Below are 13,040 nucleotides of genomic sequence, written 5' to 3'. Positions count from 1 at the left end.
TGATATTCAATGAACTAATCACTTGATTGACACATGATGTTAGCGTTGTGACACTTATGAGAAGTGATGATGGTTGTCACCACCATAACAGGTTGGATTATTTCAAAAACAATATAGTAGGGTCCAGAACCTCAGTTCCGTGACCATTTTCTTGCTAAAGATATTTTGATGATTGATTTGACATCTATAGACCTTTTATAAAAAATTTAGCTCCCAGGTCCCTCCCAAAAATTCTGGGCTTTTTTGCTAGAGCGCCAAATCCAAGATGGCCGCCAGCAGCCATCTTGAAAAATTAACTTTTGAACCGGAGCACCTAAAATCATGTATGAAGACACTTTTTCATATAAGTTGACCATGAGGATTTCAATTCTGACATCAGTTTGACGTTGTGACATCATTTTGACCCAGAAATGCAAGATGGCTGCCATCCAGTAGTGTGAAAACTTAACTTTCGAATGTAGGTTTTTTTCAATGAAAATTATTTATAAGACACCCTCTAAAGTGCATTTTACTTTTTAAACTATATTTGATCGTTTATTCAGGTAGATCATGTCAATACCTTTCAAATGATGTATAATACACCAAGGTTTAAACAAAAATGACTTTGACGACACACAGTAAAAAATATCTTAAGACATGTTTTAACCATGTTAGTGTGTGTGTGTGTGTGTGTGTGCGTGTGTGTGTGTGTGTGTAAGTGTGTGTGTACGTGTGTGTGTGTGTGGTGGGGGTACTGTAAGCTGTTAGCCTACTGTCCCTTTAAATATATTGTGGTCACTGCACTTTAAGAAAATTGCTGTTACTCCCTGGTCATGTTTTAATCCGGAGTAAGTATCAATTTTTAAAAAAAAAAAAAAATTTCCTTAACATTCCCACCCAGTTAGGCAAAAGTAAAATGAAAACTGAATCACATTTCATAATCTGAAATATTTGTTAATAATCATCATATTTGCTAGCTTGATCACAACTGCTACCAGTTGCTAACTTTAGCTATCACACACACGCACGCATGCTCACACACACAAACACACACACACACACACACACACACACACACACACACACACACACACACACAGTGTGTTAATAGTGTGTGTATTTGTTTCATATATTCAAATAACTACACAAAGGCTACACACACACACAAAGCTTAAAGGAGCTATATGTAAGAAATCTAAAGCAAATAGTTGTAAAATCATCCTAATATGTCACAGAGGAATAATGTTCCTATAACATACTGATCTCACCGAGAACAATAGTACAGCCAGAATATTCGCATTTAAAAAAAAATTTACGGTCCGCAAATCATGTTTATGTTTTGAATTTGTGTTTTGGCCTGTTGCGCCACCCACCGCCGTCTACCAGTCACGCAGTCAGTAGAGTCTCAGCATCAGTTACACTTATGACTGAGCTACAGCAGCATGGCAAGCAGCATTAGCAGTGTCCCAGTACATAGCATAGTACATACAGCTGGCAGCAGCGTTAGCAGCAGAGAAGCCGGACTTGCTCGAACAGTCCGCTGGAAAACCGAAGATCAAGGACGCGGCGACGCAGCCCTGCCACGGCAGCCACCCGTGGGCAAACAAATCAGTCTCCAGCGTGCCGCTGTCCAGCAACCTCGAATCTGTAGGTGAGGGGGGGCGGACACGACTCGCGGCAGTATTCTGAATTTGAGTGCAGTAACCGTTTTGGCCACATTCTTACATCCAGCGCCTTTAAGTTAGTAATTGAGCAACTGGTCCTAAGCTAGCTTAGGACACTGTACACAAATCCTTTCTAAAAAATTAGGTGATTTGTGATTTAAATGGGTTGGCACAATGTTAAAATATGATCAAAATCATTAGCTACCTAAGCTAGCTTCCGCGAGTCATGTCCGCCCCCCCCTCACCTACAGATTCGAGGTTGCAGCACACTGGAGACTGATTTGTTTGCCCACAGGCGACTGCCGTGGCAGGGCCGCGTCGCCGCGTCCATGATCTTCGGTTTTCCAGCAGACCGTTCAAGCAAGTCCGGCTTCTCTGCTGCTAACACTGCTGCCGGAATACAGCTGAGGAGGAGCTGGCTGCTAATGCTATGTACCGGGACACTGCTAATGCAGCTAGCCATGCTGCTGTAGCTCAATCGTAACTGTAACTGATGCTGAGACTCTACTGACTGCGTGACTGGTAGACGGCGGTGGGTGGCGCAACAGGCCAAAACACAAATTCAAAACATAAACATGATTTGCAGACCGTAAAAATTTTGGCTGTACTGTTGTTCTCGGTGAGATCAGTATGTTATACGAACATTATTCCTTAGTCTCTGTGACATATTAGGAGGATTTTACGACTATTTGCTTTAGATTTCTTACCTATAGCTCCTTTAAGCTTGTGTGTGTGTGTGTGTGTGTAGCCTTTGTGTAGTTATTTGAATATATGAAACAAATACACACATTATTAACACACTGTGTGTGTGTGTGTGTGTGTGTGTGTGTGTGTGTGTGTGTGTGTGTGTTTGTGTGACTGTGTGTGTGTTACTGTGTGTTTGTGTGTGTGAGCGTGCGTGCGTGCGTGTGATAGCTAAAGTTAGCAACTGGTAGCGGTTGTGATCAAGCAGCAAATATGATGATTATTAACAAATATTTCAGATGATGAAATGTGATTCAATTTTCATTTTACTTTTGCCTAACTGGTTGGGAATGTTAAGGAATTTTTTTTTTTTTTTTTTTTTTAAATTGATACTTACTCAGGGCGGCACAGTGGTGTGGTGGTTAGCACTCTCGCCTCACAGCAAGAGGGTTGCCGGTTCGATTGCATGTTCTCCCCATGTCAGCGTGGGTTCTCTCCGGGCACTCTGGCTTCCTCCCACAGTCCAAAGACATGCAGATTGGGGACTAGGTTAAGTGGTAACTCTAAATTGTCCATAGGTGTGAATGTGAGCGTGAATGGTTGTTTGTCTCTATGTGTCAGCCCTGCGATAGTCTGGCGACCTGTCCAGGGTGTACCCTGCCTCTCGCTCGATGTCAACTGGGATAGGCTCCACCCCCCCCGCGACCCTCAAGAGGATGAAGTGGTTAGAAGATGACCAGGGAGTAACAGCAATTTTCTTAAAGTGCAGTGACCACAATATATTTAAAAGGGACAGTACGCTAACCACAACAGTAGCCTAACAGCTTACAGTACCCCCACCACACACACACACACGTACACGCACGCACACGCACACACACACATACGCACTAACATGGTTAATACATGTCTTAAGATATTTTTTACTGTGTGTCAACAAAGTCATTTTTGTTTAAACCTTGGTGTATTATACATCATTTGAAAGGTATTGACATGATCTACCTGAATAAATGATCAAATATAGTTTAAAAAGTAAAATGCACTTTAGAGGGTGTCTTATAAATAATTTTCATTGAAAAAAACCTTTACATTCGAAAGTTAAGTTTTCACACTACTGGATGGCAGCCATCTTGCATTTCTGGGTCAAAATGATGTCATAACGTCAAACTGATGTGAGAATTGAAATCCCTCATGGTCAACTTATATGAAAAAGTGTCTTCATACATAATTCTAGGTGCTCCGGTTCAAAAGTTAATTTTTCAAGAAGACTGTTGGCGGCCATCTTGGATTTGGCACTCTAGCAAAAAAGCCCGGAATTTCTGGGAGGGACCTGGGAGCTAAATTTTTTATGAAAGATCTATAGATGTCAAATCAATCATCAAAACATGTTTAGCCAGAAAATGGTCATGGAACTGAGGTTCTGGACCCTACTAATATAAAGGATCTTCAAATGCAAAGTTTAAGTTTTTGAGTGTGGCATGTCATGTTTGATTGATTGATTTATTTCGGTCATTAAAAAGCCACAGAAAAAAAATATCAGCAACAAAGTACAAGTAAACAAAACAAGGACTGACTGAAAAGGTGTAGGCTGAAGCAAAGGCTTATAACGCCTATCCTGACTTTGCCATTGCTTACTGTGGCAGTGAATTAATTATTATGTGCAAAAGTTCGCAGACGCGTTGCATTTTGCATGTTGAGAAGCATGAGAGAGCTTGCAGACATGTTGCTGGTGGGTAAAGAGTGGACAACTTCATTTTTGGGCAAGTTCAATAGTCACAGGTGCGTTCAGATTTTGGTGCAGTACCTCCGCTCTGCCAGCAGATGGAGTGTTTTCCCACCAATCTTTTAGTATGTCCGAATGGACCCAACTTGTTTAGTAGGTAGGAGGAGTATCTAGTGGTAGTACGTAGTAGTAGTATGCAGTATGCCAGTGGGCCTTTCGGACGCAGCCACTGACTTTTTTCACTACCGGGATTTCCCCAAGGCTATTCAAGAGAAGGCTGGGACACGGGGTCAAACATGGGGGGATTGCACATGTGCAGTGTAACTTGAGCTGCGATGCTGGAGGGTGACAGCAGGGGCACTGGATAAAAAGTGCAGGATCCGCTCAGGTGATCAAGGAGTGCGCTTGGTGCGGTCTGCTTGGACTTTTGGACGGAGGCTGCCTGAAGTTGTCAGAATTGCATCTCTGTCATTCTCACCCACAACGCAGGCCACCAGTGACAGTCCAGTAATAAGCTGTGAAAATGACATGCATGCACACATAGACATGCACATCCCCCTTATTCCGCGGTCTCACGTCATCTACTGAGCCTTTGAAGAAGTGCAGACCAGATTTTACTGTGCATGTGCAATCCCCCCATGTTTGACCCCGTGTCTCAGCCTTCTCTTGAATAGCCTTGGATTTCCCTATCCCACAGCACACAGGATATCCTTTACAGCATACCAAAATAAAAGTTGCTTTATCAAAATAAAGGTCTTTTGCAAGTTCAGTACAAAACCATATACATATACAAAACAGTGTGTGCTTATTTGGGTATATTTTAGAAGAAAAATTTGATCTGATACTACAAGCTGTGATATATTCTGTATAAGAGTATGACATGATGACGTAAATGTATATACGGAAGTTGTTGGATTAAAGCGTGGTTGTTCAGTCAACAGCAGTGTCCGAGTCACATATTTAACATGGTGTCAGAATAAAAACAAAAGAAAAAGATAAACTGATAACGAAAGAGAGAAGAGAAAGATACGTCAGAGATGTCTCAGTTATAGCCACCGTCAAGTTTGAGCCTACAAGGTAATCTTGCGGAGAACTGGAAAATATGGATCCAGAAGTTTGAGCTGTTTAGCACCACCAGCGGAGTAGACGAAAAGGCAGAGAATGTGCAGTGCGCTACGTTTCTGCATGTGGCGGGGGAAGAGGCAAAAAAGGTTTGCAACATGTTTGTCTTCGGAGATGATGAGAAAGATAAAATTGAAATGTTGAAGAAAAAGTTCCAAGACTACTGCAAACCAAGAAAAAACCTACCGTACATCCGCCACATGTTCTTCACGAGGGCTCAAGGACTGACAGAGAGCATAGGTGCCTATGTGACAGATTTGAAGAACAAGGCAAGTGACTGTGAGTTCGGACAACTGCATGACTCATTAATCCGTGACAGGATTGTATGTGGCATAAGAAATGATCAAGTGAGAGGAAGGCTATTGAAAGAGACGGATTTCACCTTGGAAAAAGCAATTGATGTATGCCGTGCCAGTGAGATCACGTCAAGTCAGGTTAAAGTGCTCAATGAAGAAATTGAAGTAGCCTACACAAAGTAAAAACTGTGAAAACTGCCCAGAGAGACAGATGCGATAAGAGAAAGACAAAGCCAGCTCCAATGGATGATCAAAAAGAAATTAATTGCAACAGATGCGGTTATAAGCATGCAGACAGAAAATGTCCAGCTTTCGTTCAGACCTGCAAGTGATACCACAAAAGAAATCATTTTGCAAAGATGTGCAGATCTCAGGGCCACACACGGTAGATGCATGCTGTGGAACAGAGTGAGGCCAGCAGTGATATGTTCATTGGCACAGTTGAAGTGGAACATGAAATGTGCATTAAAAATGTTGAAAATGCAGAGATGGAGGATGAAGACGACTGGACTCAGGATCTGATATCCTAATAAACAGGAGGAATGTGACATTCAAGCTCGACACTGGTGCAAGGTGCAATGTAATGTCAGTGGAAACATTTAACTCACTGGACATCAGAGGTGAGCTAAGAAAATCCACCTGCAAGCTTGTTGCATATTTTGGCCACAAGACGGTGCCATTAGGCAAAAAAACACTTACCTGTCTGCACAAAGGTCAAAAATACAAGATAGAGTTTGAGATAGTGCAGCAACAGGTTCCAGCGATATTGGGCAAATCAGCTTGCATTAAGCTTGGCCTGGTGAAGCGAGTCTATGCTGTTGAAAATGAAAATGACATATCCTACAGACTTCGATGACCTGTTGTCTGGATTAGGATGTTTCCCAGGAAAACACCATATTCAGATTGATAGAGCTATTCCACCAGTTGTGCAGACCCCGAGAAAAATTCCTGTGGCTCTCAGGGATAAAGTAGTAGAGGAGCTACACAAAATGGAACAGATGGGAGTCATAACAAGGCAAACAGAACCGACTGATTGGGTCAATAGCATGGTGACAGTGGTCACAGAGAAAAAGACAAGGATATGCATGGATCCACAAGATCTAAACCAAGCCATCAAAACAGTTGAAGAGGTGGTCTCCCGCATGCCCAGTGCGAAATACTTTTCAGTACTTGATGCCAATCAAGGATTCTGGCAGATCAGGCTATATTGCTATATATCTATATCTATCTATACATAGATATTGCTTCCTGCGTCAACCCTTTGGGATTTCCTCTGCATCTGAGGTATTCCAAAGATCTGTGGCACAAATGATTGAAGGCCTGGATGGGGTAGTCAACATCATCGATGATCTGCTGGTATGGGGCGACACCATTAAGGAACATGATCAAAGGCTGAGGAAGCTCCTGGAGCGAGCACGTGAGTACAACCTGAAGCTGAACAGAAATAAATGCAAGATCAGAACAACAGAGATCAAGTACATAAGTCATGTACTCAGTGCTGCTGGGTTAAAACCAGATGATGAAAAGGTCAAAGCTGTGGTACAGCTACCACCACCAGAAGATAAACAGGAACTACTAAGTTTTATGGGCATGATACAGTATCTTGCCAAATTCATTCCCAGCTTATCAGAGGTCAGTGCTCCACTCCGAAAGCTGCTAGAGAGCATTATTGAATGGCACTGGGTAGAGGAGCAGAAGAAAAGTTTTGACACATTGAAGCATCTGGTTACCAATGCGCCAACGCTTAAGTTCTATGATGTCAAAAAGCCAGTGACATCATCTGTGGATGCCAGTTCAGAGGGAATAGGAGCTGTAATACTGCAAGAGGAGAGGCCTGTGGCGTATGGATTACGAGCACTTACGTACTGTCAGCGTCGATATGCTCAAATCGAAAAGGAATTACTCACCTTAGTTTATGGGTGTGAGAAGTTACACTAATTTGTATATGGCAGCGAAATCCACATTGAGAGTGATCATAAACCACTTGAGAGCATTTTCAAAAAGCCACTCCACCAGGCTCCTATGCGGCTGCAAAGGATGCTTCTCAGGCTACAGAGGTACACTCTCAATGTCACGTATAAGCCAGGGAAAGAGCTGTACATTGCTGATGCTTTGAGCCGTGCCTACCTCAGACAGCAAAAAGAGGAGTTACTAGGAGAAGAGCTGGAGGTCAACTGGGTCACACCTCAACTTCCCATCTCTGAGGAAAAGTTGAACATGTTCAGGAAAGCAACAGCATATGATCCTGAAATGCAAATGCTCAGAGACATCACAATGAATGGATAGCCGACAGAAAGGAAGGAGATTCCAAAGGAAATGCAGAAATACTGGACCTTTAAAGAGGAAATCAGCTATGCATCAGGACTGATGTTTAAGAATGCAAAACTCATTGTACCAAAACAAATGAGACAAGAAATGCTGGACAAGATTCATGAGTCACACCTGGGCATAGTAAAATGTAAAGAAAGAGCAAGGGACATTCTCTACTGGCCAGGTATGTCAACTCAGATAGAGGACATTGTAACTCAGTGTGCTGTCTGTAATGAAAATAAAAACAGCAATCCAAGAGAAACTCTGCTTCAGGGGTGTCGGTGACTTAGTGGTAGAGCAGGCGCCCCCTGTACAAGGCTGTTGCCACAGCGGCCCGGGTTCGAGTCCAGCCACAGGCTGAAAAAGGCTGAAAAAAAAAAAAAAACTCTGCTTCATCACACACTACCAGGAAGACCATGGGAGAAGATCGGCACAGATTTGTTTCACTACAATGGTGCAGAGTATCTGCTTTGTGTCGACTATTACTTAAACTATCCTGAGATCACCAAGCTAAGTGACACGACCAGTCGAGGTGTCATTACTGCACTGAAGTCAACATTTGCCAGGCATGGTATTCCAGACACTATCATTAGTGACAATGGTCCGCAATATGCCAGTGCTGAATTCAGAGCATTTTCAGAAAGCTGGGAATTTCAACATGTCACTTCCAGTCCAGGACATGCTCAGTCTAATGGACAAGCAGAGAAAACTGTACAAACTGTCAAGAACCTACTCAAAAAGGCACGCAGCAGCAATGGCGATCCTTACATTGCTCTGCTTGAATACCGCAGCACACCGACTGTCCTGCACAGCTGTTAATGGGCCGTTGTCTGAAGTCCAAACTGCCAACATCCACTACTCTACTGACTCCTGAAGACAGACCTCAAGTACATGACAAACAAAAGTACAAGCAGCTGAAGCAAAAGAGCTACTATGACAGATACACGAGACAACTGCCAGATATACAAACAGGTGAAAACGTCAGAATACAGAGAGGAGACACCTGGCAGCCAGCTGTGGTGGTGAGCAAGCATCAGCAACCACAATCCTTCATAGTTCGCACGCCGGAAGGAACAGTCTAGAGGAGGAACAGGAAACATCTACTGAAGACCGGCGACAGGGTGTTTCCACCTACAGATGCACAGGACATTTCCACCTATACAGACATTTAAACTAGTGACAGCAAAAATGATGCAGACTGCAAAGACACAGAGGCCACTCAGGAGGCTGACACTGATGCAGTGCCAGAGCAGTCACAGTTGTGTCACACGGTCTGGGAGACAAGTCAAGATTCCAGCTAGATACAGAGACTAAACATGCATACAGTATTGCAGAGTTTGAAACAAGGTCACACATGTTACAGGTTCAAGGTGTGAAGTAAAATATTTATTAATTCATGTTTGCAAGAGAAAACTTACTGAAGTTTATATTGTGCTGTAAGGTACGAGGTAGAATACAGTACAAGAAGTTAAGATTTTTTTTTTTTAGTTTACTTCTGGTACTGAAACTGTTTGAAAGACAGGTTTAGCAGCAGTGTTGTGGTACTTAAGTGTTGCAAAAGAAAAAAAAAATCTTAAGAAGAGGGATGTGATATATTCTGTATAAGCGTCTGAGTATGATGTGATGATGTAAATGTATATGGAAGTTGTTGGATTAAAGCGTGGTTGTTCAGTCAACAGCGGTGTCCAAGTTGTCACATATTTAACACAAGCAATGTATGTTAACCCTTTCCTTACTGACTTAACTCAGAGGACAGAACATAAATATGGGTCATTCCACAATTGGAGGGCAATTTAGGCAAAAGAATTTTGAAAAATCGACCCTTTATTTTTTAATTTTCTGTTATGTTTTTAAGAAGAACAGGTAATAAACCATCAAATAATTTGATCTGTCCAGCTCAGACATCAAAGATACACATTTTATGAGATTTTTTATTTTTTGGCAGCCATGCTTGACGCAACCCTGTTACCAATACTCAGGACCCAGACCAAAGTGTATTTTAAAATATTGCTGGTTAAATATTTTACCATTACATATAAAATAGTCACACTTACATCGTATACTCATTAAATTTCATTTAATACTTGTCTTAAATTCATTTAAGCAACTTTTGAAATCATCTTGCCCAACTTTTCAGAAGTTACACATTATTTTTAGTCATTTTAGTATTTATTTTTTAAATATTTTCTAAAAATACATTCTGCATATAATCACTCATACTATTAAAAAGACAATATGTCACACCCTTATGAGCTTGGAAAATCATTTAAGATTTTTTTTTAAATGAAAATGATATGGTAACAGGGTTGAAATTAGAGTAGTGGGGTTGCATAAAGTAACAGGGTTGAATGACTACATTATTTTGATTGTAGAAAATGACATACATTTTATGAATAAATACTCAGAACCCCAGGATTGTTGTTTAATATGTTTTTATATATCTTTTCAATAAAGGATCACCAGGATGAGTTGGAATGTTATAAAATAAACATGTTGATGAGACCATAAACAGGATCTGATCAAATATTCAATGGATAAAAAGCAGTACGCTAACAACCTGGCGTTAAAGCAACACAATGGAGGCGAAAAACACAGGGCCGCCCCTCCCTAAACGCAGAACACGCGCTGTGCGTAGGGCCTCATCTTCCATGGGGAGATGAGGCCACATTTTGCGCGAGGGGACGCATTTGCGCATATGTGCAGTGGATGCGCACATGCGCTACCATGAGGCGCGCGTAGAATCCGCTCGAGGAAGGAGAGAAGAGACCTGACCGCCCATGCGTCGCTGCAATGATTGACAGCACTCGACATCTGAACAATAAGAGGGTGCGCTGGCAGGCACTTGCAGAGCTGCAGCAGATGAAGAGTTGTCGACATGTCGTCCAAAAGAGCCTCAGGCGTATGTGCGGGGACTTGAGGGCGGGCAAGCTCCATGGAGGGGGAGACCCGAGCCTCGAGGGTATGTGCGGGCCGGGAGGTCGGATGCTCCCAGAGAGGGGAGAGGGAGAAATATAGCTAAATAAGATGAAAATAGAAAAGAATGTCTCTGTATTTTATTTCTGTTTTCAGTGTTTAATTAAGGTGGGAGAGGCGGAGTGCTGAGGGAGATCAGACGCCTCCAGAGAGGGGAGAGGGAGAAATATAACAAAATAAGATTAAATAGGAAAAACCTGTCTCCCTCTTTTATTTTATTTTCAGTGTTTAATCAAGGGTGGGGGATTGAGGTGGTGGAAGTTACTTTCTTTTGATGAGTAATTGATGGCTATTTGTGACTCAGATTTGTTTATTTATTTATTTCAGTTTGAAGTTATTTTTATTTAATATTTATTTATTTATTTCAGGTTGAATTTTTTATTTTATTTGACTCATACAGCCAAACTACTGTATCTACAGTACATTTGTTATTGCCAATAAAGGTTGTCAAGTTAAATGGCAAGTTGTTGTACGGTCATTTTGTACTTATGATACATTTGGGAAATAAAATTTCGCTTAGGGCCCCAATTTGGTCAGGGGGAGCCCTGATATAATCCAACAGAAACTAAGAAAACCAGGCTTTCATTGACAGCAAATAAATCCATAGGCCTACTGCCATCTGCTGGTAAAAAGGACAAACATCAGTTTGACACTTCACTGACGCAACAATGCGTTATGGAGAAAACAACGCAACACACACAATAATTTATTATATCCTCGATTACTTTATTGCAAACAATTCGGCGAATGAATATTAAAACACAACCTTTGAGGGAATCCCTATACGTCCTTCATGGGAACAATATGCATGACGATTTCCCTTATTAGTCTCTGAACAGCAACGTTATGGTTGAACAACAAGTTTTACCTTAGCCATAAAATTTGCTATTTTATTTCTATTTTTATGAATAAAAAGTTCCTCACAGCAATGGCAGGCAGCTTTTCAAAATGCGCAAAACATCAGGTGTAAGTGGAAATAAAAGATACATGGGAAAGTTTTATAGGATATTTTTAAGTTTCATAGGCAATCTTATCTTCCTGTCTTTTATTTTGAAGTTACTTCTGCCTCTGATGTCACCGCAGTTCTACTTTTTGTCCAAAACAATAAATGAAAAAATGAATCTGCAAAAAACCAAAATCGGGCTGTTATTTGAATTTGGTTTTGTCGTTTTTCGTTCGTTTTTTTTTCTGACAACAAAAACGGAAAAACGGCTCCATTTTCTCGTTTTTTCGTTTTAAACCAAAAAGGAAAAAACAGGAAAACCATGGTATTTCCGTTTTTTCGTTTTTGGTTTAAAACGAAAAAAACGAACTGTCTGAAGGTACCCTGACCCTTTTGACACCCTCTATAGGGCAATCACACAGCGTCCCCACATCCTGCGAGTGAGTGAGTGAATGAGCAAGTGACCTTTATTTGTCAGCTCTATCTATGGCAAAAATGTGCTGATGCCCCCTTCACATTTATGACTGCCCCCTCATGTGGGCTATGCCTGCCTGGAACCGGACTTGCCTCAGTTACAGAGGGACATGGTGTTAAATTTAATGTCCATGGAATAAATCCATAAATGTTGCGACAGCACTATCTGATAAACATTTTTCCCCGTTAAAGGGTTTTTTTGGGGTAGTTTTTCCTTACCCGCTGCGAGGGTCCTAAAGACAGAGGGATGTCGTATGCTGTAAAGCCCTGTGAGGCAAATTGTGATTTGTGATATTGGGCTTTATAAATAAAATTGATTGCAATTGCAGACAAGTAGTGAAAAAGAAATATATGTATATATATATATATATATATATAAAATTGATTGAATTGAAACACTTAGTATAGTAACTGTAGCCGAGTGGCATGTAATTGAGTAGAAAGAAAGTGCAAAGTATAGTAGCTATCTTTAATTACACTGCAGTAGGCCTATGTAAAATCTGTCTTTTAAAAACATTCTTTTTACTTTCTTTTAAAGGAGAATGAGTAATGTGGGGGCTTTGACACAAACCATCTCCCATATACACACACACACACACACACACACACACATATATATATATATATATATATATATATATATATATAAAACTTGAATAAATGTGCAGTTATTTTCCACCACTGCGTTTGGATGATAACAGGACATTTTCTAACTGCTCCGGGAATGGATACACGATGGTGTGTTGTTAGGCTCGGGGCCCCAGTAATTCTTTTATTTTGAAAAACACAGTGTGTCTCAGCGGAGGTATAAATTGCTGCTGGCTTGATAATATGCTGGTCCATTGGAAGCGGCTGCAGACAGACTACAGAGC

Source organism: Epinephelus fuscoguttatus, linkage group LG17 (genome assembly GCF_011397635.1).
Source record: "Epinephelus fuscoguttatus linkage group LG17, E.fuscoguttatus.final_Chr_v1".
NCBI lineage: Eukaryota > Metazoa > Chordata > Actinopteri > Perciformes > Serranidae > Epinephelus > Epinephelus fuscoguttatus.
This window is presented reverse-complemented; position numbering follows the sequence as displayed.